We start from the raw sequence: 24814 nt of genomic DNA on the forward strand, positions 1-24814 counted from the left end.
TCATTCAAATCTCTCACCAGCGGAGACATTAGTGCATTCCCACTGGAGAGAGGCCATTCACCTGCTCAGTGTGTGGGAAAGCATTCACTCAGTCCTCTGACCTGCTTAAACACCAGTGAGCTCACTCTGGGGAAATGTCATTCACTTGTTCCCTGTGTGGGGGGAGATTCACTCAAATGCAGCACCTGCGGAGTCTCCAGTGAGCCCACACAGGGGAGAGGCCATTCAGATGGTCAGTGTGTGAGAGGGGATTCAGTAATTCATCCTGCCCCACTGAGAACCCAGTGAGCCCAAACCGCGGGAGAGCTCATTCAGATGCTCAGTGTGGGAGAAGGGATTCAGTGATTCATCGCTCCTGCTGAGACTCCAAGGAGCCCATACTGAGGAGAGACCGTTCAGATGCTTAGTGTGAGAGAAGGGATTCAGTGATTATTCCTGCCCCAGAGACTCCAGCGGGTTTACTCTGGGTAGGAGCTGTTCACCCCTCTGTGTGACAAGGGATTTGCTGCATCTTCAACATGATTGAGAGACCAGTGAGTGCTCACAGGGAAGTGGTCATACACCTACACCGTGTGGACTGCAGGATTCTCATTCTGATGTTACTATCCATCAGAGTCAGGAGTGGACCTTGTACATGATGACACTGTTGGAGTATTGATGTTGTTGTTGTTAACCACATTAACTGGGCTGGAGTTGACTGAACTTACATTGCCACTTTCTGAACCTCAGGATGCCTCTCTGGGCAGTAAGTGTCCACAAACAGCAATGTGACAAGGAGCAGGGATCATCTGTTTTGATTTAAATTGTGATTGCAGCACGGCTGCTTCACAGCCTTGGAGTCCAGCCTTGGCCAACAGCCTGTGTGGAGTTCCCACATTCTCCCCATGATAGTGTGGGTCCCCTCCAGCTGCTCTGGTTTCCTCCCGCAGTCCAAAGATGTGCAGGTCAGGTGGATCAGTCCTAAATTGACCACAGGATCCAGGATTGTGCAGACTAGGTAGATCAGCCATGGGAAATGCAGTGTTACAGTAAGAGTGCTCTCGGTGTGATGTTCTTCAGTTGGTCGGTGGGGTTTGATGGGCCAATGCTCTCCTTCCACACTGTCGTGATTCTATTCTATGATTGAGGATAAAGGCTACACAGCAGGGTGTCCTTGGAGAAGGAACATGTGGTATGCATCAGTGCTCTCGATGCCTTCAGATAGAGGTGGGCATCTCAGGGGATACAGTGCTTTATCTCCACCATTGCCCCCCTCCCCACAACTCTACCTCGATTTTGTCCCTTCTCATTCTGTCACTTGTAATGGTTTGCTTGGCCAGTAATGGGCTTTGTTTATAAATATTCAATTGGTTACACAAATGGTTTACTGCTGGTGATTATATGTCTAGATTAGAGTGGTGCTGGAAAACCAAAGCAGGTCAGGCATGATCCGAGGAGCCAGAAAATCAATGTCTTGGCAAAAGCCCTTTTCCAGCACCACTCTGATCTAGGCTCTGGTTTCCAGCATCTGCAGTCCTCACTTTTGCACTGCTGGTGATTATATGTTAGCCAAAAGCAAAATGGCGTAATGATGATTTTGATGGTGGAAAGGTTGCTGTGATAACATTTCTGGGTCGGAGAAATGGGGAAAAAGAACGCTTCACAGCTCATTGAACGAGAACTGAAAAGCTGTTAAATCAAACCTCAGACAGGGAGGCAATATTTCCCTGAGGTTTGAGTAACTGGAAAGTGATGGTGTCCGGGAATAGACAGGATTTTGTTTTACAGGAGGTTGAAAGCTTTAAAACTGTTATATTCAGACAGTTCAATTAATTTTCTTTAATTTTATTTGCTGTGCAAAAAACTTTTACAACATTTTAAAGCCAAAATGTACAAACCTTGTGTTAAAGATAAATGTTACATAAAATCCATCAAACCATCCCTCACTGAAAACTGTTGTGCAAGTGCAATCTCCTGGAGAATCCCTGCCCTGCCTACTCCTTCCGACCCGGGCTCCATGACTATATACATACCTGGGAGATAGCAGCAGGAGGAGGCCATTCAGCCTTTCAATCCTGCTCCACCATTCAATGGGAAACAGCTGACCATCCAGCTCAGTCTCCTGTCCCTGCTGTGTTCCAATCCCCTTTTATGACTTTACCTCGAAGAACTATATCGAAGTCCTCCTTTGGCTTCACTGCCTTTTGTTCCAGTGATGTTGATGTTGCTGTGTTACTGTGTAGGTGTAGGCAGGGGTAATGTGATGGTGCTGCCTACTGGAGGATGTACTCAGCATCCCTCATCATCCTGCAGTAACATCAACCGGGTTTCAGCAACTAGAGATAGATACCATTTCCAGGATATGGGCATCACTGGCTCAGCCAGCATTTATTCCTCATCTCTAGTTACCCTTGAGAACACGGTGGTGAGCTGCTGTCTTGAACCACTCGCAGTCCATTTGGTGCAGATAGACCGACAATGCTGGGAGGGAGAGTGTTGCAGGATTTTGGCCCAGTGATTCTCTATCTTTGGCTCTTCAAATATTGTTAAACTTAATCACCAGTCTGCAAATCTTCACCATCTCACACCCTGTATAAAGGAATATGTCCAGATTAGAAATTCAGAACAGATAATTCTAATTTCTCTGGAATATTTTTCCCCTTTGTTTCCCCAAAGCTGCAACCGTCCAGCCCACTTACTCTCTCCCATCATTCTGACTCTGCTGTCCCCTAATGTACACCCTCCCCATTCTCATGGAGTAACTGATAAACAGATCCATGCTACCACTTTCCGTCCCTGGTTAGACTCTGCACCCTTTCTGGGTTCACTTCCTTTCCCTTCAGTTGCTGCAAGTGAATAATGTAACAGCAGAATGAAACAAAAGGGAACAGACAGGGAGGTGGCAGATCCTGGACAGAAGAGGAACCTTCAGGCTGGGAGAATGGGTCAGATCCTTCTTTGTTTCTCAGAGGTCGATTCCCAGCATTACAACAAGTTGGGAATGGAACTTGGTTCCACGTGAGTGTGATGGCACTTTGACCCCCCCCCCCCCCAACTGATCAATACTATAAGCAGATGTGCCCCTTCTCCACCCAATCACAGTGTGAATGCTTTCTGCTGGTTACCCAAAACACATGCTCCAAAACCCATTCACATTCTGTACATGTACAGTAACAGGTTTCCCTGCACACATGTGATCCCTGCCTCAGGGATTGTGGGAGTTATAGTCCCCATGAAGCCTCTGGAGACCTGTTTCTGGAAAGTGAATGAAAAGTGTGGGGTGGAGGGTGTTGTGTATCCGATCCCCATTCAGACACACAGGACATGTGGGTTGTCACTGCGTTTTACTGAGACATCCGCTTAGAAAACTCGATTTCTGATGTAAGGAATATACATTCAGCCAATTGTGGGGTGGGGAGGTTAATAAGTGGCAGCAAATTTTAAGAGAGGTGGCTCAGTGGCTAGCACTGCTGCCTCACAGCGTCAGAGACCCGGGTTTGATTCCAGCCTTAGGCGACTGTGTGGAGTTTACACATTCTCCCTATGTCTGCGTGGGTTCCCGCTGGGTGTTCCGGTTTCTTTCCACAGTCCAAAGATGCACAAGTTGGATGGATTGGCCATGCTAAATTGCCTACAGGGTCCACGATGTGCCAGTTAGACAATTAACAACAGGAAATGCAGGGTTACAGGGAATGGATGGGTCCGAATGGGATGCTCACCATAGGGTTGGCGTGGACTCGATCGATGAATACCCTGTTTCTGCACTATAGGGACTCTATTCTATTCTCATGAGGAAGAATGTACCTATCTCAATGTGTTCTGAATTTGTGGAATTCCCTATTCAAAATGCAGTGGATGCCAGGGCAATGAGCAACCTTAATGAAAAGATACAGATGTTTAATTTGCAATGAGTTGAAGGGTGAGAGAGAGCAGGCGGGAAAATCCAGCTGAGAGCAAGGTGAGCTCAATCATCAGCGCATTAAATGGTGGAGATGGTTCGAAGGGCTGCATTGACTCTCCTGTGCGCAGTGCTTATCTTCTTACGGTAATAATTGGAAAGCTGAATCCAAAAATCACCACCTTCAGAAAATGCAGGATACTCAGATGGATTAGCATTCCAAACTTAGATAGTGAGGAAGCGAGTAGGAGATAATGATTTTGCAATTTTACACTGAGGGGACACAGTGATTTATGGTTTTCGACTGTGTAGGACATTCACACTGTCCAGAATACTCTGTTGGGAATATCTATCCTGTACTTTACTACAAAGCCAAGGTCTCTGACAATGAAACCCAAAACACCGCCTCCCCACGTAATCTGATAAAAGACTTGAGAAGTCTGGTTGAATTTAGAACACAGATGGAAAACGGGAAGATTAAATCCAATCCCAAGATCCTGTGCTTAAACAAAGGAGACGACAATAGGATGAGGCAGGAGTTGGCTAATATAGACTGGAAGCAAAGACTTTAGGGTGGGACAGTTGACAGACAGTGGAGGAATATCAAAGAATTTTTCAAACTGCTCAGCAAAAACATATATCAGTGAAAAGGAAGGACTGTAGGAAAAGGAGTAATCTGCCGTGGGTGGGTAAGGAAATAATGGAGTCTGTCAAATTGAAATAGAAAGCATACAAATTGGTAAAAACCAAGGAGAAACCAGGAGATTAGAAAAACTTCAAAGATCAACAGAAAGCTTGATGGGATTCGGGATAAAATGTAATGAGTAGCTATCTGCAGGGACAGAATAGCAGTTTACACTATTGGAGGGGAACCTATTGTTTGGAGAACATATGGCCTCTGTAATTGTTGAAGCACTTAACTGTTACCATAGAGATAATCCTGATCACGTTAAAACTCACAGCACACCCCAAAAACTTGTATGTCCAAATAAACCTGTTGGACTATAACCTGGTGATGTGTGGTTTTTAACTTTGTTGATCCCACCTCAACCCCGGCTCCTCCACATCAGAATCCTGATAGACAGCCCCACTGAAACTGAAGCGCCTGTCAGGCACTTGAGGGAGCCAAAGGGGCGTGGGGGGAGGGGTGCGTGGTTTAACCACAAAGTGCTGAACAGAACTAGACTTTTTAACTGCTGTTGCCATTGAGATAATCCTGAGAGATAGTCTCTATTCAAAGTCACAAACCACAAAGGTAGAAGAATGGGAGCCGTACACCGGACAGGCGGGGAGTTACCTGATGCTGCCTGGAGGCATTTTGCACGTAAAATATCCAGGTAACTACCATGTCTCATCAATAAAGACTCAAAGAAGACCTCTCAGAGTTCTGTGCCTATTTATTCCTACTCAGCAGGGTTCAGGAATATGAGGACACAGCAGTCAGAATTCACAGTGGAGGATATGAAGAACATGCCAGGAATTGATAAGGAGACTGAGGAAGGTGAGGACCTATAAATAACCGTTATCATGAAAGAGTTAGAGCTGGGCAACCTAATGGAGCTAAAGGTAGACAAGTCTCTTTGCTCTGATGGAATACATCCCAAGATACCAACAGAGTTAGGGGGAGAAATAGCAAATGCACTTAAGTCATAGAATCCTACAGCAGAGACAGGCACTTTGGCCCAAACTGGCCCATGCCAATCAGAATGTCCATCCACGCTAACCCTATTTCCATGCACTTGGCTCATCTGCTTCTGAAACGTTCCTATCCATGTATTTGTCCAAATGCCCTTTAGATGTTGTTAACAGACCCGCCTCAACCACTTCCACTGGAAGTTCATTCCATATACATACCACCCTCTGTGTAGAACAGTTGCCTCTCAGGGTTCCCTTTTAGTCTTTCTCCTCTAACCTTAAACTGATACCCTCCAGTCCTTATTCCCTGGGAAAAAGGCTGAGTGCATTCACCTTACCCATGCCTCTCATGATCTTATACACTTCTTTAATATATTCCCCCTCGGTTTCCTCTGCTATAAACAAAAAAGTCCTCGCTTGTCTAACCTCTCCCTGTAACTCAGACCCCTGAGATCTGGCATCATCCTTGTAAATTTCTTCTGCACCTTTCCAGTTTCATAACTGAAACCTACACTGCACTCATCACATTTCCAGTGTTTCCCCACGGCGCTGGAACCGACGTGACAACACCAATGGATTACAATCCATGATCGATAATTCACTCCGTTACAACAATTCCATTTTCACAGCTTTTTCCATGATGCAAGAATCCTTTTGTCTTTCTGGTTTCATGGTAAATTGTCCTCATACAAAACCAATCTGGGGCTTAACTGTTCCTGGGAAATGTGCCATGATGTTTTAGACTTTCAAAAACCAAATGAAATCTCTCTCCACAGTCCCCACGCTAACATGGACTTCGCTGTCTCAGTACTTTTTCCAGTCACGCTGACATTTGAGATATTCGTCCACAGGCAGAATGCACATCTTTCGTTCCAGATGAAAAGGCCAATGATATCCAGATCGGCACGGATCAAGTAACTATCAAAACTGAACATGAAATTCAATGTGAATTTCTCAACTACAAATTCCCCCTTTCAGTACTCTACAACAGAGAAAACAAAGTGCTGGAGCTACTCAGCAGGTCTGGCAGCATCTGAAATGGTGACAGATGCAGGAAACATTGCAGCCTGGAAGAAGTGTTTAGATGATTACACCAGGCACGTGCGCTTGATGACCAATATGGAGAAGATGGGGGCATTGTGTTCAACAGTTTTATACCAGAGACACTGACTCCATTTTATTCCGTGTTTCTCTGAGATTCCCTCTTTTCAGAAGCAGGCAGGAGTGGGAAGCAGTGGAGAATGTAAATGATGTGTGACCTTCCTAGTGAGAGGATTCGAGTACCGGAGCAGGGATCCCTTTCTGGAAGGGCCTTGGCGAGACCACACCTGGAGTACTGCGTGTACCTTTGTTCCCCTTTCCCAAGGAAGACTCTCCTGGTTACTGAGAGAGAGTAAAGGAGGGGCACCAGCCTGGGTCCTGGGATGTGTAGATAATTAAGGGCTGCAGATGCTGGAAGTCAGAGTTTATACAATGTTGATCTGGGGAAGTGCAGCAGGTCAGGCAGCATCAGAGGGGCAGGAAAGTTGATGTTTTGGGTCAGGACAGTTTGTCAGTCCGAATGAATAGTCCTGACCCGAAACATCAATTTTCCTGCCCCATCGTATCCATGCTGGTCATCAAACGCCTATTTATTCTAGTCCCACGTTCTGGCACTCCATGTAACATCTTGGTGTGATCATCTAAACACTTCTTCCAGGCTGCAATGTTTCCTGCATCTGTCACCATTTCAGATGCTGACAGACTTGCTGAGGATGTCCAGCAATTTATGTTCTTATTGCAGATTTCCACCATTTTGCTGAAGCACATAGACATGTATACAGCTCCATATTTTGTTGACTCACATTTCTGAGATGGCAGGACTGATGGCTGAAGAGGGACTCAATCCTTGTTTAATCCTCCTTTTCTTTGGCTTTCTGAGCTGCTGACTACATCACTAATATTCTACCTCCCATTCCCTGACCTGAATCTGACCCATCTAAGCCGACACTTTAGTTCCCAACCCCCTGCCAGACTAGTTAAAACCTCACCAATGGAACTGCAAAAGCCCCCATCAGATTTGTCTCAGCTCTGCCCAGGGGTAACCGGTCAGGCTGGTACAGGACCCACCCAGAAACAGTACCAGTGCCTGAAGAATCTAAACCTTTCTCTGGTACACCATTTCCCCAGCCACACATCCAGCTGATCTACCCTCTTATTCCTGCTCTCAGTAGCACATGGCACTGGGAGTAAGTCTGACCTTATTACATTTCAGGATCTACATTTTAATGCATCTCTGCTCTCCCTATATCTAGCTTTCAGGCCCTCATCCCTCTGTTTAGCGATGTCGTTGGTATCTGTGTGTTCCACCACCATGGGCTGTTTAACTTCCAGCTCCAGAAAGTCCTGCAGCCGCTCCATGATATTGCGGATCCTAGCTTTATGGAGGTAACATACCATCCTGGATTCATGTCTGTGGTCACAGCAGTGCCCGCCCTAACCCTGAGCATTGAATCCCCTGTCACTATAGCCGTGTTTCCTCTCTTTCCTCCCGCTCTTTGCAGCGGAGCTCTCTGTGGTGGCATGACCCTGGCTGGTGCTGATTTCCCGAGAAGCCACCCCACCCATTCCCACCCTTACAGAATCCCAAGCGGGATACAGTATCTGTATAAGAAGGGGATGACCACTGGGGACCCCTGCACCCCATTCCTGAGCCTTTTCCTTGATCTGATGGTCACCCATTCCCTTTCTGCCTGTGTAGCCCTCACCTGCAGTGTGACTAACTCACTAAACATGCTGTCCATAACATTCTCAGATTCTCCACAGTGAGTCCACTCACAGCTCCAGGTCTGAAAAGCAGTTTCCCAGTAACTGCAGATGAACACACTTGCAGCACACATAGCCGTCAGGCACACTGGAAGCGTCCCTTATTTCCCACACTGTACAAGAGGACCACACCACGGGTCTGAGGTGCCATATCACAACATCTCTCTACATTTATCTCGTTACTCCCATTAAGAAAATTTAAATGAGTGCGCAACCTTCCTTCACTTCAAACATGTACATTATAATTAAAAAAAACTTTACTTCAGCAGATATATCATACTTTAAAAACTTAAATACTCCGCAGGTATCACTGAGAAATTGGCTGTTCCCATTGGGACCACGTGAATTACTGAATGGCCTGAACTAAACTTGAGTTTCAGCTTCACCTTCTCCCAGTCTCACCTCACTCTGTTTACACCCAACTCCAAAACACTCTCATTGAGCCAAGCAGCACTCTCAGTGCAGCCTTGTCATTTTCAATGTCTGCTCACACCTACACTGCCCTCGGCCTCCTGTACTGTTCTAATGCATCTCAATGGGAGCTCAGGAACAGCATCTCATCTTTCAGTTCAGCCCTTTGCAACCCCAGAGTCAACATGGACTTCAGCAGTTTCTGGATGAACAGACAGTTGTCAGAATCTGGAATGTTCCACCTGAAATGGTGCTGGAATTTGAGTCCACAAGGAAATTCAATGAGAAGCTTGCAGGAAATTGGAAGTAGAGGGTTTACAGGTTAACATCATGAAATGGGTGACTGGGACTAAATCTGGCATTTGGATAAATCTGTGCTCTCTCTCAGGCCAATACCTCCTTCCACAGCTGCAGGGCCAAGAATTGAACACATACCCAAAGGGTGATCTGACCATGAACTTGAACATCTTTCTGCTTTTTGCTTGACAAAACTATTGGTGATATTTTCTCAGACTGAACAAACCTTTCTCGTTCCACAGTTAAATGCCAATGATATTCAGATCGTGATTATTCCGTGGACAGTAGAAACTTGTTTTTGAGATCCCAGTCTCAATTATTCTCAATTAATATCCTATAAAATGAATTCGCAAAACAAAGCTCACAGTCAGTGCAAGATGAATAGTGAAGGCGAACACTTCTCTTGGTATGTGTTTGATGTGTAAACACTCCTCTTGAAATCACCCCACCCCCCCAAAAAAGAGGACATGTGCATGCGCCTTGCTGTACCTTACCCCAAATAAAGATGGCGGCCATAACCCAGGACCTCTCACTGCCTGAGGCCCACAGCTGTTTTCCTCTTTGCTGCAAATGTGGGACCAAGATTTTCTAATTCAGATTAACAACCTGCACAGAGTATGACTAAACCCTCCCAGTCTACACTGATACATCTCATCCGGTTTCTGCTGCCACTCTCCCCTTTCCACCTCCTGCAAACACCAAGGGTCATCACGGGTTCTGTGACCCTTCATCAGAACCGAAAACAGCTGGGAAAAGTAGAATCCCTATAGCGTGGAAACAGGCTCTTCGGCCCAACAATTACACATCCACCCTCCGAAGTTCATTTCACCCAGACCCATTCCCCTCCCTATTACTCTCCATTTCCCCGGACTAATGCACATCCACGAACACTACGGGAAATTTAGCTGGGCCAATTCACTGAACCTGCACATCTTTGGACTACAGGAGATAGGGGTAAAGAGTAAATAATAGGTGGGGACAGAGTGCAAAGAGAGACAGGAACATTTGTAAAGACAAAGGAGTGAATAACGATCTGGTGGGACGGTGGAAAGCTGTTAGTGGAGGAGACAGGAACCTGGTAGCATCTGAGTGGCAGTGGTGGAAATGGTGACTGATGAGTTACATTGTGGCTGCAAAAAGGCCACACTTTAACGCAAGCTGGAAGAACAACACCTCACCTCCCAGTCGGGGACCCTGCAATCCTCTGGCTTCAACATCAAATTCAATAATTTTAGGTCTGAACTCTCCCACGTCCTAGTGTCTTTGCCCCCTACCCCACATACCAGGCCTTGTTATTACATAGCCTGCCATTACACACTACCTATGTTTAGCCACTAACAGTCCCCATAAACAGCTATTCACCCCCACCCCCCCCCAGCCAAATCGTTATCCACTCCTTTGTTCAACTGCTCCTATCTCTCTCTTTGGACTCTATCCCCCCAATCATTTACTCCTTAACCACTACCTTCTGCATAAAAACCAACATTTTTTTCCGAGTAGCACCAGCTCCTGAGGATGGGTCACCGAATCCAAAATGCGAACCGATTTCTCTTCACAGATGCTGCCAGATCTGCTGAGCTTTTCCAGTACTTTCAGTTGTTGTGTGTGATTTACAGGCTCCGCAGTTCTTTTGGTTCTAATTTCCCCGGAGTATCTAATTCAGGTCCAGCAGACTGAAACAGTGTTTATCAACCCTCCCAGTCCACACTAACTCCATCTCTCTCCCAGTATCTGCTGTCTCTCCCACTCCTTCACATTCAGTCCCCCCTCACAGTGACACTGCGCCTGCAAAGCTGATGGTCATGTGTTGGCCTGCTGGACCCACCCCTCATTCACTCCCATTGGCTGGAGGATCACGCCAACTCTCCTATTGGTCTGAAGCTGTGTCAATCAGTCAGGCCCCATTGTGACCTGAATGGTGGGATCCTCCCAGGTGCATCAGAGGCTGAGGGGTGACCTCACAGAGGTTTATAAAATCAGGAGGGGCATGGATAGGAAAAATAGACAAGGTCGTTTCCCTGGGGTGGGGGAGTCCAGAATGAGAGGGCATAGGTTTAACATGAGAGGGGAAGAATTTAAAATGGATCAGAGGGGCAATTGTTTTTCCCACTGAGGTTGGTGCGTGTATGGAATCTTCTGTCGGGAAGTGGAGGATGTTGCTACAATTATACAAATTTGGCATCTGGATGGGTATATGAATAGGAAAGGTATAGAGTGATATGTGCCAAGTGTTGGCAAATGGGTCTAGATTAGGTTGGGATATCTGGTTGGCATGGACTGGTTTATCCAAAGGGTTTATTTTCATGCTGTACATCTCTACGGCTCTGCCCTGGGATGAGCTTCATCATTCACAGTGAATTGGGCAGTATCACAGAGCACAGGGGCTGGAGGCTATTCCGCCCATTGGGGCTGTACTCTCTCCCTCTGGAGATAGTGCCAGTCAGTCCCAACTCAACTTCCATTTGGACACAGCCCTCCAAATCCTTCCTTAAAAAAGTTAAATTTCAAATTTGTTTTGACAATAGCTACTGAATCTGCATCCAGCTGTCTTTCAAACTGTTCCAGATGCTCAGAATTTAGTGAGTAAAATAATCTTCACATTTTTAATCTGCATTATTTGCCAGTTACCTGAAAGTAGTTACTAAAAATTGTGACGTTAAAAATTTCTCACTCTGTCTCTCTGTAAATGAAATGCCCTGGAAACAAATCAACTCCTGGTCGAAATCACTGCTTCACCTTCTCAGCTCCAAGGAGAATTGTCTGACCTTCTGCTAACTCTCCATAAAAGAGAAACCTATCTTAATTTTAATTTATTAGTGCCATAGAGATGTACAGCACAGAAACAGACCCTTCAGTCCAACTTGTCCAGGCCAACCAGATATCCTAAATTAATCTCGTCCCATATGCCAGCACTTGGCCCATAACCTTCTAAACCTTTCCCAATCACATATCCAATGAGATGTGTTTTAAATGTTGTAACTATACCAACCTCCACACTTTCTCTGGCAGCTTATTCCATACACGTATCACGTTCAGCTTGAAACTTTGCCCCTAATATCCCTTTTCAATCTTTTCCCTCACGCCTGTGCTTTCTAGTTTTGGACTCACCTAAACAGGAATAAGACCCTGGCTGTTTACCCTATCCATGCCCCTCACGATTTTATCAACCTCTATGGTCACCCCTCAGCATGCGATTCTCCAGTGAAAACAGCCTCAGCCTATTCAGCCTCTCCCTATAGCTCAATCCCTCAACCCTGGAAACATATTTTCTGAATCCTTTCAAGTTTCACAATATCGTTCCGATAGTGGGGAGACCAGGACTGAAAGCTGATTCAGTCACTTCTGGAATTCTATGTCCTGTACAGCCGCAAAATGACGTCACAACTCCTGTACTCAATGCACTGACCGATAAAGGCAAGAATACTAAACACCTTCTTCACTACCCTGCCTATCTATGATTCCACTTTCAAGGAACGATGAACCTGCACTCCAAGATCTCTTAGTTCAGCAACACTGCCCAGGACCTTCCCATTAAGTGTAGAAGTCCGGCCCTGATTTGCTTTTCCAAAATGCAGAACCTCACATTTATCAAAATTAAACTTCATCTGCCACTCCTCAGCCCATTTGATCGGAGTCTCATTGTACTCTGAGGTAACTTTACTGTCCACTGCACGTCAAATTTTGGTGTCTATTGTAAACCTACTAACCATAGCTCCTATATTCACATGGAAATCATTGATATAAATGACAAAAAGCAGTGGACCCAGCACCCAGCCTGACAGCATTTTGCTCACCACAGGCTTCCAGTCCTAAAAGCACCCTTCACCAAGACACTGACTGCTCAGCAAGGTTAGAGCTCATGGAATACAGGGAGAACTAGCCAATTGGGATCCAGAACTCGCTCAAAGGCAGAAGACAGAGGGTGGTGGTGGATGGTTGATTTTCAGACTGGAGGCCTGTGACCAGTGGAGTGCCACAAGGGTCGGTGCTGGATCCACTACTTTTCGTCATTTATATGAATGACTTGGATGTGAACATAGCAGGCATAGTTAGTGAGATGACACCAAAGTTGGAGGTGTAGTGGACAGTGAAAACAATTACCTCAGAGTACAACGGGATCTTGATCAGATGAGTGAATGGGCTGAGGAGTGGCATTTGGGGAAATCAAATCTTAGGACTTATACACTTAATGGTAAGGTCCTGAGGAGTGTTACTGAACAAAGAGACCTTGGAGTGCAGGTTCATAGCTCCTTGAAAGTGGAGCCGCAGGTAGATAGGATAGTGAAGGCGGCATATGGTTAGAACATTAAGTACAGGAGTTGGGAGGTCATGTTGTGGCTGTACAGGGCATTGGTGAGGTCACTATTGGAATATTGCGTACAAACCTGGTCTCCTTCCTATTGGAAGGATGTTGTGAAACTTGAAAGGGTTCAGAAAAGATTTACAAGAAAGTTACCAGGATTGGAGGATTTGAGCTCAGCTGGGGGTTGAATAGATTTTGAATAGACTGGGGCTATTTTCCCTGGAGCGTCCGAAGCTGAGAGGTGAGCTTATAGAGGTATATAAAATCATGAGGGGCATGGATAGGATAAATAGACAAAGTCTCTTCCCTGGGGTGGTGGATCCCAGCACTAGAGGGCATAGGTTTAGGGTGAGAGGGGAAAGACTTTAAAGAGACTTGTAGGGCAACGTTTTCACAGAGGGTGGTATGTGTATGGAATGAGCTGCCAGAGGAAGTGGTGGAGGTTGGACGAATGCAACATTTATAAGGCATCTTGATGGGTATAGAATAGGAAGGATATGAGCCGGGTGCAAGCAGGTGGGACTACATTGCGTTGGGATATCTGGTCAGCATGTACTGGTTGGACCGAAGGGTCTCTGCTTCTGTGTTGTACATCTATGACTCTTTGATCTTCCAGTCAATTTTGTATCCAAATAGCTAGTTCCGCCTGTATTCTATGGTGTTGAACTTGCTAACCAGTCTGTTATGTGGAACCTTGTGTCTTTCTCAAGTCCAAGTTATTGACTTCCATGCACAAAGCTATGCTGACTATCCCTAATCTTTTCTTGCCTTTCCAATGACATGTAAATTCTGTCCCTGAGAATCCCTTCCAACAACTTGCCTGCCACTGACTTCAGGCTCACTGGTCTATAGTTCCCTGGCTTTTCCTTACTATCTTTCTCAAATAATGATTTGGAGATGCCAGTGTTGGACTGGGGTGTACAAAGTTAGAAATCACACAACACCAGGTTATAGTCCAACCGGTTTAATTGGAAGCACACTTCCAATTAAACCTGTTTGACTATAACCTGGTGTGTGATTTTTAACTTTCTCAAATAATGGCACCCATCTTCCAGCACCCTGTCTGTGGCAATCGATGATACAAATATCTCAGCGAGGGGCCCAGCAATCACTTCCCTGGCTTCCCACAAAGTTCTGGGATACACCTGCTCAGATTCCTGGGATTTATCCACCTTTCTGCTTTTTAAGACATCCAGTACCTCCTCCACTGTAATATGAACAATTGCCAAGTTATCACTATTTATTTCTCCAAACTCTCTAGCTTCCATATCATTTTTCAGTAAAAACTGATGTGAAATACTGACAGAATCTCTCCCACCGCCTGCGGTTCCATGGACAGCCTAACTGATTTTTGAGGGTTGCTATTCTCTGCCTGGTTACTCTTTTGTCCATAGTATATTTGTCGAATCTCTTTGGATTCTCCTGAAACCAATTTCCCAAGCTATCTCACGTCCTCTTTTTGCTCTCCTGGTTTCCCGAGAGTTTTCCTCCTCTAGGGAGTCACACAAACACAGCTCTCAATACCTGCCATATCCCTCCTTCATTTTCTTGACCAGAGCCTCAATTTCTCTAGTCATGCAGCATTCTCTACACCTACCAGCCTTGGCCTTAAAAGGAAAATACTGTGTCTGTACTCACATTATCACAGGCCTATGGAGGCATTGGCAGATGTGGACATCAAAACAATCAATCATTCTCAGTAAAGAGGTACTGTTGAAAAAGCTAAGAGCCCAAAGGTAGATGGGTCTCCTGGCCCTGATAGAATGCATCCCAGAGATGGCGGGGGAAAATAGCAAATGCTCATGTGATTATTCACTAAAATTTGATTGACTCTGGGACAGTTCCGACAGATTGGCAAGCTGCAAACGTGATGCCACTTATTCTAAAAAAATGCATAGGGTGCTGGTGAGGCCACACCTGGAGTACTGTGTACAGGTTTGGTCTCCTTACTTCTGCAAGGATGTACTGGCACTGGAGGGAGTGCAGATGAGGGTCACTAGTTTGGGCCTGGAGTTGAGAGGGTTGGTGTATGTGGAGAGATTTAGGACTGAGTTCAGGAGGAACTTCTGCAGCTAAAGGGTTGTGAATCTGTGGAATTTGCTGCTGAGTAAAGCAGCTGAGGCTTTCATCTTGAATGTGTTTAAGGCAAAAGGTAGATTTCTGAACAGGAAAGCAATTAAGGGTTACAAGTAAGAGCAGGAAAGTGGAGCTGAGGCCATGAAAAGATCAGCCCTGGTCTTACTGAATGGCAGAGCAGGCTTGAGGGGCCAGATTGCTTACTCCTGCTCCTCTTCCTTATGTTCTTATGTTCCCCCTTTCCAGCCATCCCTTTCCCTGGAAATAACTTCCCGCAAACAAATTTTGCAAGTTCTTACCTTGTGCCATCGAAATTGTCCAATTTAGAAGGCTATCTATTAGATCTGGTCTATTATTTTCTGTAACTATTTTAAAGCTAGTAGAATTATCAGAGAATCCAGACAGCGTGGAAGCGGGCCATTCAGCCCATCACATCCACACTGAACAACAGAGCCTTCTACCCTACCCCTATAACGTTGCAATTCCAATGAGCAATCCACCTGGCCAGCACATCCCTGAACACTATGGGCAATTCAGCCTGGATAACCCACCCATCCTACACATCTTTGGACTGTGGGAGGAAACCAGAGCAACCAGACGAAACCCAAGCAGACAACCACAACAAGGTGATCATCCCTTTCTTATTTCCCAGTCCATCCAAATAACTTCACTGGAAATACTCCCAATAATATCCTCCCTGAGCACAACCATAAAGGTATCCCTAATCCAAAATGCCATTCTGCCTCCTCTCGTCCCTCTTTCTATCCTTCCCATTGCATCTATACCCATCCATCACTGAGCCACGTTTCTGTAATATTCATGATATCCCAGTCCAATGTTCAAAACCAAATCCTCAGCTCATCTGCCTTCCCTGTCGGGCCTCTTGCACTGAAATAAATGCAGTGAAACTGCTCGGTCCTTCCTCGTTCTGTGCCTTGCCCTTGCCTGCCTTGACTGTCTAACTTGGAGGAGAAAGTGAGGTCTGCAGACGCTGGAGATCAAAGCTGAAACTTTATTGCTGGAACAGCACAGCAGGTCAGGCAGCATCTAGGGAACAGAAGATTCGACGTTTCGGGCACATGCCCTTCTTCAGGAATGACTGTCTAACTTCTCAACTGTACCAGCCTCAGACATACCTCTTCTCTCACTATCTCTTTAGGTTTACCCCCCACTCCCTCACTGGTTTAATGCCTCCTGAGTAGCACTAGCAAATCTCCCTGCCTGGATATTAGACACCTTCCAATTCAGGTACAATCCATCCTTCTTATGCAGGTCAATTCTACCCCAGCAGAGATTCCAATGATCCAAACATGGCAATCCTTCTCCCTGCACCAGATCCTTAGCCACACATTCATCTGCTCTATCCTGCTGTTCCTACTCTCACTAGCATGCGGCACAAAGAGTAATCCAGATATTACTACCCACGAAGACCTACTTTCTAATCCTCCAGGATAATTTGCTATATTCTCTCGTCAGGACCTCATCCTTTCCTCTTCCGATGTCATTGGTACTAATGTACAATGAGCTCCCACTGATCATACTCCCTTTTGAGAATACTCTGCTCCCTCTCCGAGACATCCTTGTCCCTGGCACCAGGGAGGTACCACCCATTCTGATGTCTCACTGTCAGCTGCAGAAACGGCAGTCTGTGCCCTATACCAGAGAATCTCCTATCACCATCGATTACCAGGCACCTCATATACCTCACATTACATTGGAGCCAGTCTCTGTACCCCAGTACCTTGCTTGTCAGTGCGATATGCCCCTGAGAGGGTGACCTCCGACGCTTTCCGAAACAGTGTACTTGTTTGAGATCAATCAGCCGGGCCCCATTGTGAGGTAAGTGGTGGGATCCTCTCTCTCTCTCTGCCCAGTGATGAACTTCATCATTCACAGTGAATGGGGCAGTATCACAGAGCACAGGGGCTGGGGGCTATTCAGCCCATTGGGACTGTACTCTCTCCCTCTGGAGATGCTGCAAATCTGTCCCAACTCCCCTCTCACTTGCCCAAAGCCCACTAAGTCCTTCCTTAAAAAGTAAAATTATAAATCTGTTTGAGAACATCTGCTGAATCTGTGTCCAGCTGCCGTTCAGCCTATTCCAGGTGCGCAGAACTTACTGAGTGAAATAATGTTCCCATTTTCACTCTGCATTATTTGCCAGTTACCTGAAAGTAGTTACGAAAAATTGTGATCGTGCTAACAATTCCTCTCTCTCTGCAAATTAATTGTTTGGAAACAAATCTGCACCTGGTCCAAATCACCGCTTAACTTAATTATCTGTGCTTCTGCTAGCTCTCCACAAAAGAGGAACACATCTTAATTTATTAGTGTCATAGAGATGGACAGCACAGAAACAGACCTTCGGTCCAATTCGTTCATGCCAACTCGGGATCCTAAACTACTGGAGTCCCATTTGCCAGCTATTGGGCCCTATCCCTCAAAACCCATCCCATTCATGGATGCCTTTCAAATGTTGTAATTGTATCAGTCTCCACTACTTCATCTGGCAGCTCATTCCACACACACACCACACTCAGCTTGAAAACGTTGCCCCTTAGATCCCTTTTAAATCTTTGCCCTCTCAACTTAAGCCCATGTGCTCTTGTTTTGGACCCACCTCACCTGGGGGGGGGGGGGGGGAAGACCCTGGCTGTTCACCGTATCCATGCCCCTCATGATTTATAAATCTCCATAAAGTCACCTCTGTCTTTGACTCTCCAGGGAAATTACCCCCAGCCTCTCCCTGTAGCCCAAATCCTCCAACCCTGGCAAAGTCTTTGTCAATCTTGTCTGAATTCTTTCAAGATTCAGAACATCCTTCCCAGAACAGGGGATTTTGAACTTAAAACAGAATTCCTGAAATGGCTTAATCAATGTCCTGTCCAGCCACAATATGATGTCCCAGCTTCTGTATTCAATGCATCGACCAATAAATATAAGCATACCAAACACCACCTTCACTAGTCTGCCTATCTGCGACTCTACTTTCAACGAACAATGAATCTGAACTCCATGGTCTGTTTGTTCAGCAACACTGCGAAGGACTTTACCATTAAGTGTAGAAGTCCTGCCCTGATTTGCCTTTCCAAAATACAATAGCTCAAATTTATCTAAATTGAACTCAGTCTGCCATTTTTCGTTCCAATGGCCCATCTGAACAAGATCCTGTTGTATTCTGAACTAACTTTCTACACTGCCCACTACACCACCAATTTTAGTGCCTTCTGACCATATCTCATATATTCACATCCAAGTCATTTATTGAAGGCCCCAATATCCATTGCTGCAGCACACTGCTGCTCACAGGCCTCCAGTCCACAAAACAACCCTACATCACCACTCTCTGTCTCCTACCTTCAAGCCAGTTTTGTATCTAAATAGCTCATTCTCCCAGCATTCCATGTTATCTAACCCTGCTAACCAGTCTGCTTTGTGGAACCTTGTTCAATTCCCATGGAGACAACGTTCACAGGCTGCCATCAATCATCTTTGTCACTTCTTCAAGAAAAAAAACACACTCAAGTTAGTGAGACACGATTTTGCACAAACAAAGCCACTTTAACTCTCCCTAATCATTTCCGAATACACGTTTATCCTGTCCTTTAGAATCCCTTCCAACAACTTGCCTGCCACTGACTTCAGGCTCACTGTTCTCTTGTTCCATGGCCTCTCCTTCCCACCTTTTTAAAAATAATGGCACCTCGCTCGTCGCTATCAATGATACAAATATCTCAGGAGAGGCCCAACAATCTTAATGGAGGACAGAGGGGGTTAGGGAGGATATTCTAGAGGTTTGTGTCCTTGGCAGCTCCAATCGTGGAGTGATGTAGGTGGGGAATAGCTGTCAACGGAGACAATTAGTGGTTAATCGTGGGTAGTGTGTAATGGCAGGCAATGTGATAACAATGTGTGAGAGTTAAGGGTTGGAGGGGTGGAGCTCAAGGGCAGTGGTGTCGGAAGTGGAGGAGATACACTGGAGGGCATTGGGGTTGACCACATGAGAGGGGAAATTACAGTCCTTGAAATATGGTCCATTTGGTATGTTCTGGAGTGTTCTGCCAGCTTGCAACAAGCTTCACTGGATCACTGCACCTAAGCATGAGACAGATGTTGGCCAGGGAACACGCTCGCGTGTTAAAGTGGCAGGCAACCAGGAGCTCAGGGTCTTTTTTGGCCTGAGAGGGAGCATAGATTGATCCAAATTGCACTTCATTTCTTTGTAGGAACTGTAAGATTTAGTCCCAATCACCCAATTCATAATGTTAACCTGTAAACTCCTTATGGACTCGAATCCTAGCACCTTTTCAGGTGGAATGTTCCAGATTCTGATAACTCTGTTCATTGAGAAAAATGATCCCTTTTATATCTTTTCCCTCTCATCTTAAGCCTGTGTCCTCTAGTTCTGAACCCACAGAACCCGGGAAAAAGTCCCTGACTGCTCACCTTATCCAGGTCCATCATGATTTTATAAACATTTAGAAGGTCACCTCTCAGTCTCTAACTCTCCAGGGAAAATAGTCCCAGCCTATTCAGCATTTCCCAATAGCTCAACCCGTCCAACCCTGGCAAAGTCCTTGCAAACCTTTCCTGAAACCTTTGAAGTTTCACAACATCATTCCGAAAACAGGGAGATTGGAACTGAAAACAGAATCCCAGAAGAGCATTCATCAATGTCCTGTACAACCACAATATGACGTTACAACAGCTGCATTCAATGCATTGACCAATAACGGGGAGTGTACCAAACACTGCATTCACTACCCCGCCTACCTGTGACTCTACTTTCAAGGAACTATGAACCTGCACTCCAACGTCTCTTTGTTCAGCAACACTCCCCAGGACTTTACCATTAAGTGTACAGGTCCTGCCCTGATTTGCCTTTCCGAAATCCAACAGCTCACATTTGTCTAAATTGAACTCCATCTGCCATTCCTTGCGCCATTGGCCCATCTGATCAAGATCCTGTTGCATTCTAAACTAACCTTCTTCACTGTCCACTACACCTCCAATTTTTGTGCCTTCTGTAAACCTACTGACCATACCTTACACATTCACATCCAAGTCAATTATTTAAGGACCCAATATCGATCCTTGTAGCACACTGCTGACCACAGGCCTCCAGTCCGCAAAGCAACCGTCCATCACCACCCTCTGTCTCCTACCTTCAAGCCAGTTTTGTATCCAAATGGCTTGCTCTCCCTGCATTCCATGTTACCTAACCCTGCTAACCAGTCTGCTTTGTGGAACCTTGTTGAATGTCCACATAAACAACATTCACCGCCTGGCTTCATCAATTTTCTTTGTCACTTCAAAACACTCAGTCAAGTTAGTGAGACACAATTGTGCACGTACAAAGCCACATCGACACTCCCTAATCATTCCTTACCTTTCCAAATAGATGGATATCCTGTCCCTCAGAATCCCTTCCAACAACTTGCCTGCCACTGACTTCAGGCTCACTGTTCTCTTGTTCCATGGCCTCTCCTTACCACCTTTTTAAAATAAGGGCACCTCACCTGTCGCTATCAACGATACAAATATCTCAGGAGAGGCCCAACAATCACTTCTAGATTTCCAGAAAGTTCTGGGATACACCTGATCAGGTTCCAGGGCTTTATCAACCTTGATGTGATTTAAGACATCCAGTACCACCTCCTCTGTAACATGGACACTTTTCAAGTTATCTCTGTTTATTTCTCCAAACTCCTGAGCTTCCATATCCTTCTCCAGTAAAAAATGGCAAGAAATAGTTGCATATCTTTCCCACTCCCTGTGGTTCCATAGACAGCCTTGTTGATCTTTAAGGGGGCCTATTCTCTGGTCGAGTTAATCTTTTGTCTGTGATATATTTGTTTAATCTCTTTGGATTTTACTTAAACCAGTGCCTGAAGCTATTTCATGTCTTCTTTTTGCTCTCCTGATTTCCTTCAAGTATGAAAGCGTGATCCTGTACTCCCAATTCCTCTGCCTCTGCGATATCTGCTCCCAGGAGGAGCAATTCCACCCCAGGACATCCCAGAAAGGCCTCCTACTTCAAGGACCACAATTTCCCTCTCACTTGATCAACAATGCCCTCCAATGCATACCCTCCACTTCCCACACCTCCACCTTTATCCCACCACTTCAACCACAATAAGATTATAACCTTGCAGTCTTCACCTTCCACTCCACTAATCTCCAGATACAGTGCATTAACCTCTGTTATTTCTGCTACCTAAAGTCGGATCCCACCACCACAGACATATTTCCCTCTCCATCCCTATCTGCGTTACATGGAGACCATTCCCTCGACAACCCTCTTGTTAGGCCCACCCCCTCCCACCAACCCATGCTCCACACTCTCGACCCTCCCTTGCCGCCACGGGAGATGTAAAACATGCGGCCACACCTCCCTCTGACCTCTGTCCAAGACACGAAAAGGATCTTTTCACATCAGGCAGAGATTTCTCCGCACATCCCAAAACCTCATCTACTGCATCTGGACACTATGGGAAATTTAACGTGGTTCATCCAACTAACCTACACATCTTTGGACTGTGGGAGCAAACTGGAACACCCGAAGGAAACCCTCACAGACACTGGGGAGAACGTGCCAACTCCAACACAGAGTCGCCAGAGACTGGAATCAAACCCAGGTCTCTGGTGCTGAGGAAGCAGCGCTAACCACTAAGCCACAATACTGTGGGATCTTTGGTGCTGATGTGCTGCCCCACTGATACCTCGGTCACTCACCCTGCCTCATTTCCTAAGAGGCAGCGATGACAGAGTGAAATTATCGCTAGACAATTAATCCAGAGACCCAGATAACGTTCTGGGGACCTGGGTTTGAATCCTATCACAGCAGATTTTGGAACGTGAATTCAATAAATATCTGGAAAAATTAATTTTGTGACGACAATGAATCCATTGTCAATTGTTGGGAAATCCCATCTGGTTCACTCATGACCTGTAGGGAAGGAAAATGCCATCCTTACCTGTTCTGGTCTGCATGTGACTCCAGATCTATAGCAACGTGGTTGATTCTTAACTGCCCCCCGGTTAAACAAAGCAATAAATGCTGGCCAAGCCAGTGACAGCCTCATCCTGTGAATGAATAAAGAAAACAGGTCAGGTTTTGTTCCTTCTCTAGTAGGTACATCCTACAAACTGAATCTGAAATGTTCTCGTACACACTGAACAAATACCTTTCCATCCAAACCCTTAACACTACAGCACTCCAAGACTATGTTGGTAAAGTTAAAACCCCTTAAAATTGCATCCATATTATTCTTACAGATAACTGAGGTCTCCTGGTAAAATTGTGTCTCAATTCCCCGCTGACTATTGGGAGAGAGTCTATAATACAATCCCAGTAAGACGGTTATCCCTTTCTTATTTCTCAGTACCACCCAAGTAACTTGCCTGGATGTACTCCCAGGAATATCCTCCCGAAGCCCAGCTGTAATGTTATCCCTAATCAAAGACGCCACTCCCCCTGTACAGTTGCCCCCTTTCTATCGCATCTACACCCTGGAATATTAAGCTGCTAGTCCTATCCATCCCTGAGTGATGCCTCTGTAATTGCTATAATATCCCAGTGCCATGTTCAAAACCATTCCCTGAGCCCATCTGCCTGACCTGTCAGGCATCTTGCACTGAAATAAATGCAGTGTAACTGGTCTGTCCCACTTTATTCTGTGGCTTGCTCTTGCCTGCCTTGACAGTCTAATCTGAACTGTACCAGCCTCGGACATCCCTCTTTTCTCACTATCTCTTTAGGTTTACCCCAACTCCCTCACTGGTTTAATGCCTCCCGAGTGGAACTAGCAAATCTCCCTGCTCATCAGGACCCCATGCTTTCCCCTTCCTATGCCATTGGTACCAATGTACAATGTCCTCCCACTGGCTATTCTCCCCTTTGAGAATATTCTGCTCCCTCTGTGAGACATCCTTGACCCTAGCATCAGGGAGGCACCACCCCATTCTGATGTCTCACTGTCAGCTGCAGAAATGGCAGACTGTGCCCCTGACTAGAGTGTCCCCTAACACCATCGTTTGCGTGGAACTGGGTATACCTTACATTATGTTAGAGCCAGTCTCAGTTGCAGTGCAGTAACTTGGCAGTCAGTGCTATATTCCCCTGAAAGTCTATTACCCCCTACATTTTCCAAAACAGTACACTTGTTTGAGCTGGGGATAACCACTGGATATTCCTGCAGTACTTGCCTACAGCTGTGAAATGTCACTGTTTGTTTCTCTTTTCTCCAAGCTGCATTTCCGAGCGGTTTATACCTGCACAACCAGTCAGCTGGGAGAGGTCACTGCTCGGTTTTATTCACTGGAGGTTGCCTTTGCTGCCCAGACCAGTATTTATTGGCCACCTTTATGTGTCTTGGAGAAAGTGGTGGTGAACGGCCGCCCTGAAATGCTGCAGTCCATGTACACCACAGTGATGTTTGGACAACAATCCCCCACTAGACCCACATCCCTCCCTGTCTCTGTAATCCCTCTCCAGCTTCAGAAATTGCATGTGTGTAATTTTACCTCAAATTGTACACTGAGAATGATGGAGCTTTTTTAAAAATAATACATTGCTAAAAAGGGAGGCAATGGCCAGATGATATTCTTGCTAGACGAGTAAAATGAGCAATCTTCCGAGGATTACGGTTAGATGGTAGCACCATGGCTGATGGTGGCATCTGATATCAATAAAATCTCGAATGAAAAGGCTCATGATGACCATGAAACTACTGTCGACTGTTAGGAAAAAACCCATCTGGTTCACTAATGCCCTTTAGGGAAGGAAACGGTCTTCCTCACCCGGTCTGGCCAACATGTGACTCCAGACCCACAGCAATGTGGTTAACTCCCAACTGCCCTCAGGGTAAACATCCACATCTGAGTGAATAAACAAAAAGAGATTTATATTTAAATCGCAGAGGAAAGATTTTTTAAAAACAAAATGGTGTTTTCAAACTTTAAAAAAATCACCTTGGTCAGATGGCACTATAGACGCTGCAATAATCAGGGAGAATATAAGGAACAAATATACAGAGAGATCTCCGATATACAGTCACAACAATAAGGTTATAGTAGTAGGTGATTACGATAGTGTGAAAGGTTTGGTTGGTAAAGAATGTGTTAAATGAGTTCAAGAAATGTTCTTTATCAATATTTAAATGTTCCTATCAGGAAGCAAGCAACACCTGACCTTTTCTTGTCTGATCAGACAGGGCAAGTGACTGAAGTGATAGGACGGGAACAGTTTGGGTGAGAGGAAATTGTGGGCACCATGGAGAAATAGTTGTGTAATCGATAACTACAGGTGAGCTGCCTGATGACTGGAGAGTGGCTAATGTTGTACCTTTGTTAATGAAGGGGTGTAAGGAGCAGCCCAGGAACTGTAGACCTCAGTGGTGGGTAAGCCG

General features: G+C 45.6%; 1 long non-coding RNA gene across 9 annotated transcripts in view; it reads right to left on the reverse strand.

The window, feature by feature from the left end:
- Positions 1–1803: 1803 nt before the first annotated feature.
- The window catches only part of LOC148135148 (uncharacterized), a 48234-nt gene continuing 25223 nt past the window's right edge, over positions 1804–24814 (reverse strand). For 2 of the 9 annotated variants that reach the window (XR_015755465.1, XR_015755468.1), the window contains 3 exons: positions 22382–22490; positions 9252–9359; positions 1804–2568 (listed from right to left, as the gene is read on the reverse strand). This is a non-coding gene — a long non-coding RNA (uncharacterized LOC148135148). Of the gene's footprint in view, positions 2569–5758; positions 6440–9251; positions 9360–22381; positions 22491–24206; positions 24285–24814 lie in introns of those variants that run through there. The other 7 variants (XR_015755470.1, XR_015755467.1, XR_015755463.1 and 4 more) reach the window with 5 other exon arrangements.

This window comes from Chiloscyllium plagiosum, unplaced genomic scaffold (assembly GCF_037043375.1).
Source record: "Chiloscyllium plagiosum isolate Xiang-an unplaced genomic scaffold, Cpla_swu_hap1 HiC_scaffold_51, whole genome shotgun sequence".
Taxonomy (NCBI): domain Eukaryota; kingdom Metazoa; phylum Chordata; class Chondrichthyes; order Orectolobiformes; family Hemiscylliidae; genus Chiloscyllium; species Chiloscyllium plagiosum.